General features: G+C 40.9%; 1 non-coding gene across 1 annotated transcript; it reads right to left on the bottom strand.

Annotated features, from left to right (window-relative positions):
• Window positions 1-480: 480 nt before the first annotated feature.
• On the bottom strand, window positions 481-585 carry LOC138400409 (U6 spliceosomal RNA). Its single transcript, XR_011236300.1, has one exon. It is a non-coding gene; the product is annotated as a U6 spliceosomal RNA (small nuclear RNA).
• Between the last annotated feature and the right edge of the window lie 5,115 nt (window positions 586-5,700).

Here is a 5,700-nt window from a genome sequence, read left to right on the forward strand (position 1 = left end):
CGGGGTCTCTCTCTTGCTCAGGCTGGTCTCGAACTCCTGACCTGGAGCGATCCACCCGCCTCGGCCTCCCATAGTGCTAGGATTACAGGCGTGAGCCACCGTGCCCGGCCAAGGCTTCCCTGTTCTAAACAATCAGAGTATCCTTTAGCCTACTAAAGCAACTAACATAGTCAGGAGTCATGGTGCACACGTGTAGTCCCAGCTACTCAGGAGGCTGAGGTGGGAGGATCGCATAAGCTCAGGAGTTTGAGGCTGCAGTGAACTACGATTGTGTCACTGCACTCCAGCCTGGGTGACAGAGTGAGAGTGAGACGCTTTCTCAAAAAAAAAAAAAAAAAAAAAAAAAGCATCTAACAAAATTATAACTAAATACCTGTAGAATATCAATACAATGTTTAATGTCTGACTGCCCCACTCATCATTGAGTTTCATAATAACAGGAACCACGCAGAAATGGATTTTTTTATTTTATTAATTTAAAAAATTTTGGAATGCTTCACAAATTTTCATGTCATCCTCATGCAAGGGCCATGCCTTATCTTCTCCATATCGTTTCTTTCTTTTTTTTTTTTTTTTGGAGACAGAGTCTCACTATGTCGCCCAGGCTACAGTGCCATGGCGTCAGCTTAGCTCACAGCAACCTCAAACTCCTGGGCTTAAGCAACCCTTCTGCCTCAGCCTCCCAAGTAGCTGGGACTACAGGCATGCGCCACCATGCCCGGCTAATTTTTTCTATATATTTTTTTAGTTGTCCAGATAACTTCTTTCTATTTTTAGTAGAGACCGGGTCTTGCTCTTGCTCAGGTTGGTCTCGAACTCCTGACCTCGAGCGATCCTCCCGCCTCAGCCTCCCAGAGTCCATATCATTTCAATTTTAGTATACGTGCTGCCAAAGCACACACAGAAATGGATCTTTCAAGAAAAGAAATACGTTAACATTTTATGTTAAATTTTAAGTTGCTTATATTTCTAGCATATAAATCCCTTGCCCCCCCGAAGCTATTTACATTTTACTTACACACACACACATACACACATAGCCTTGTGTGAGTGGTTTTTTGTATAGAAATTGTGAAAATTAAGAACAATAGCCAGGTTTCATGTTCGGGTTGAAGCAGTGCCACAACAGGGACAACAGAAGGCTCACAGAAAGGAATTCACTCAACAGAACTAGTTTAATAGAAGCTAAAGTTTAGAGTTGGGAGTGATCATAAAAGCATAAGCCCCTAGCCTTTAAAACTGAAGGGAATATTGGGTAAAGCATTGAATTTTTCAGTCTGTGGAAGGGAGTTTGAATTAGTTTTAACTAGAGATCTTAAGATGCAGGGAGATCCCAGTTGACATTTGGCTACAATTTTAACTTGTGTGTTTACATGTCTGTCAATCTACTAGAAAGCGAACTCCTTGAGGACAAGTACTGTGTCATTCATCTTATGATCTCTAACTTGGCACTCTGGAGGCACTCAATAAATGTTTATTGAATTGATAAATATATACTTCATTCCGGAGAATTAGAGATTTGAAAAATAACCCCTCTTGTAAGTCTGTAAATTTCTAAAGAGATTCTGCTTAGTACAAAGAAACAGATTGCAACCAGGCAAAGTGGCTCACGTCTGTAATCCTAGCACTCTGAGAGGCCGAGGTGGGAGGATCGCTTGAGCTCAGGCTTTCGAGACCAGCCTGAGCAAGAGTGAGACCCCATCTCTACTAAAAATAGAAAAATTAGCTGGGTGTCATGGCACAGGCCTGTGGTCCCAGCTACTGGAAAGGTTGAGGCAGGAGGATCACTTGAGCCCAGGAGTTTGAGGTTGCAGTGAGCTCTGATGACACCACTGCACTTTATCCAGGGTGGCAGAGTGAGACTCTGTTGCAAAAAAAAAAGAAACAGATTGCAAATGGTGGCATTTCAAGCATCAGATGTGATCAAGTGTAAATGTCTTGCTGGCTATTAAAATTATTCATGCAGACAATTCCATTCTCTGCCAATAAGCAAAGCCTGTTCTATTTATACATATGAAAACTGAGGGTAGGTGGAAAGAGTGTATGTCCTCTTTGTGCGTTAATTATTATCACTTCACTGACTCTATTGTGAATTTATTCAACTACCATTAAAAAATTCAATACATCTCTTTACTATATTTGATTATGAGGGAAGCTGTCACCTCCCACATTATTCACGGCTTGTCAAAAAGAAGAAACACAAAGAGCTTTGGTGGTGCTGAAAAACTCTTTTATTATAGCATTTAAATATCAAATAGGTATTTTTAAAATAATAAATAATAAGTTGTTTTTATCACTAAATACAGTCATGCATCACTTAATGATGAAGATAAGCTCTGAGAAACTCGTCGTTAGGTGATTTTATTGCGCAAACATCATGGAGTGTACTTACACAAACCTAGATGGTATGGTCTACTGCACAGCTTGGCTATATGGTGTAGCCTATTGATACTAGGCTACAAACCTGTATGGTATGTTACTGTGCTGAATACTGTAGGCAACTGTAACACGATGGTATTTGTGTATCTAAATATATCTAGACACGGAAGAGGTACAGTAAAAATATAGTATAAAAGATATAAAATGGTACACCTGTATAGGGCACTAACTGTGGATGCGGCTTGCAAGACTCGAATTTCTCTGGGTGAGTCAGGTAAGTGAGTGAAGAGTGAGTGTGAAGGCCTAGGACGTTACTGTGTACTACTGTGGACTTTATAACACTTTATACCCAGACTACTCTAAATTTATAAAGAAACATTTTACTTCTTCAATAATAAATTAACCTTAGCTTACTGTAACTTTTTTTTTTTTTTTTGAGACAGAGTCTCACTCTGCTGTCCGTTCTAGAGTGCCGTGGCATCAGCCTACCACACAGCAACCTCAAACTCCTCACCTCAAGCGATCCTCCTGCCTCGGCCTCCCAAATAGCTGGGACTACAGGCATGCACCACCATGCCTGGCTAATTTTTTCAATATATATTTTTAGTTGTCCATATAATTTCTTTCTGTTTTTTAGTAGAGACCAAGTCTTGCTTTTGCTCAGGCTGGTCTCGAACTCCTGAGCTCAAATGATCCTCCTGCCTCGGCCTCCCAGAGTCCTAGGATACAGGCATGAGCCACTGCGCCCGGCCATATTTTTACTTTATAAACTTTAAATTTAACTTTTGACTCCTTTGTAGTAACACCTAGCTTAAAATTCACATTGTACAGCTGTACAAAAATATTTTCTTTCTTTATATAGTTATGCTGTAAGCTTTTCTGTATTTTTTTTTTTTTTTTGAGACAGAGTCTCACTCTGTTGCCCGGGCTAGCGTGAGTGCCGTGGCGTCAGCCTAGCTCACAGCAACCTCAAACTCCTGGGCTTAAGCAATCCTTCTGCCTCAGCCTCCCGAGTAGCTGGGACTATAGGCATGCACCACCAGGCCCGGCTAATTTTTTCTATATATATTTTAGTTGGCCAGATAATTTCTTTCTATTTTTAGTAGAGACAGGGTCTCACTCTTGCTCAGGCTGGTCTCGAACTCCTGACCTTGAGCGATGCACCCACCTCGGCCTCCCAAAGTGCTAGGATTACAGGAGTGAGCCACCGCACCCGGCCCTTTTTTTTTTTTTTATTATTATTTTTTTGAGACAGGGTCTTGCTCTGTCACTCAGGCTGGAGTGCAGTGGCAGGGTCATAGCTCACTGCAGGTTTGAATTCCTGGATTCAAGTGATCCTCCTGCCTCAGCAGGAGACTACAGGCACGCACCACCATGCTCGGCTAATTTTTAAATTTTTTGTAGAGACAGAATCTCCCTATGTTGCCCAGGCTGGTCTTTAACTCCTGGTCTCAAATGATCCTCCTGTCTTGGCCTCTCAAAGTCCTGGGATTACAGGCATGAGTCACTGTGCTTGGCCAAAATTTTTTTGTTTACTTTTAAAACTTTTTTGTTAAAAACTAAGACACAAACACACGTATTAGCCTAGGCTTACATGGGGTCAGGATCATCAATATCAATCTCTTCCACTTCCACATCTTGTCCCACTGGAAGGTCTTCAGGGGCAATAACATGCATGGAGCTTTCACCTCCTATGATAACAATGCCTTCTTCTGGAATATCTCCTCAGGGACCTGCCTGAGGCTGTTTTTACAGTTAACTTTTCTTTTTATAAGTAGAAGGAGTACACTCTAAAAAGTATAGTATAGTAAATACATAAACCAGTAACATGGTTGTTTATTATTAAGTATTATGTACTGTACATGATACGTGCTATAGTTTTTTTTTTTTTTTTTTTGAGACAGAGTCTCACTCTGTTGCCCGGGCTAGAGTGAGTGCCGTGGCATCAGCCTAGCTCACAGCAACCTCAGACTCCTGGGCTCAAGCGATCCTCCTGTCTCAGCCTCCCGAGTAGCTGGGACTACAGGCATGCGCCACCATGCCCGGCTAATTTTTTGTATATATATATTTTAGTTGTCCATATAATTTCTTTCTATTTTTAGTAGAGACGGGGTCTCACTCTTGCTCAGGCTAGTCTCGAACTCCTGACCTTGAGCGATCCACCCGCCTCGGCCTCCCAGAGTGCTAGGATTACAGGCGTGAGCCACCACGCCCGGCCCGTGCTATAGTTTTATATGACTTGCAGCACAGTAGGTTTGTTTACACCAGCATCACCAAGAACACGAGTAATGTGTTGTGCTAGGATGTTAGGATGGCTAGAATATCACTATGCGGTAGGAATTTTTCAGCTGCATTATAATCTTATGGGACCACTGTTGCATATGCAGTCTATTGTTGACCAAAACATTGCCATGCTGCACATGACTGTATAGCCTGGTGGATAGGTATCACTCACTAATCACTTACGTGATTTGATGAGAAGTCTAAGAAGGCTCTTAGTTGTCCACAATTACTTCTTTTTGCTCTCAATAATGTCTATGATTTTACAGTTAGAGGTTCATTCCTTAAGAGTCTTTAGTTTTATACATGGCAGCCTGAGCAAATGCAGAAAAGAAACCCTCTCCTATAGGAATGGCTATATTAAACATAACAACAACAAATGATAACCATACATGAGCTCACACACAAAAAAGGAAAATCTCCAGATGCCAGAAACAAAGAGGAAAGGAAGGCCAGAATGATGTGTGTGAGCTGACTCTGGATTAACTCTGGGGTAGTGTTAGGAAACAGCAAATGACTTGGGTTTTAGTATCCACCCAGGGGTAAAAGTTGAAGGCTTGGACCCAAGGGAGTTGGAGGTAAAAAACTGCATAAAAACAGAATTCTCCAAGGGTTGAATTCCCAGGCTTGAAATTTGCATAGGATAGAAATCCAAATTTATAACTAGCTGAAAAATGAGCATAAATATGGTTTGATACTGTGCCTGTGATACTTCGGTGGATCTGGTGCAAGCAAACAAAAAGATTGCCCTGAGTTACATGGGATTTTCACAGAGGAAAAAAATCTCTTTCAAAGATGATCTCATAATATAGAAAATTACAAAACACAAGTAAGTGATCTACCATGAGCAAAAGTCAGTAAACACAACAGCACCCCTAAGAATCTGGGATTATAGAAAGCATGTCTGAATATGATTGTTTAAACATAATTAAATATGTCTAAAATGATTAAAGAAGTCATTGGAACCATACAGAACAAAACTCAATGAAAAATAGAATAGGTAGATTTGGAAAAAAATAAAATAGAACTCCTGAAATTAAA

The sequence above is a fragment of the Eulemur rufifrons genome, chromosome 19 (assembly GCF_041146395.1).
Source record: "Eulemur rufifrons isolate Redbay chromosome 19, OSU_ERuf_1, whole genome shotgun sequence".
Classification (NCBI taxonomy): Eukaryota; Metazoa; Chordata; class Mammalia; order Primates; family Lemuridae; genus Eulemur; species Eulemur rufifrons.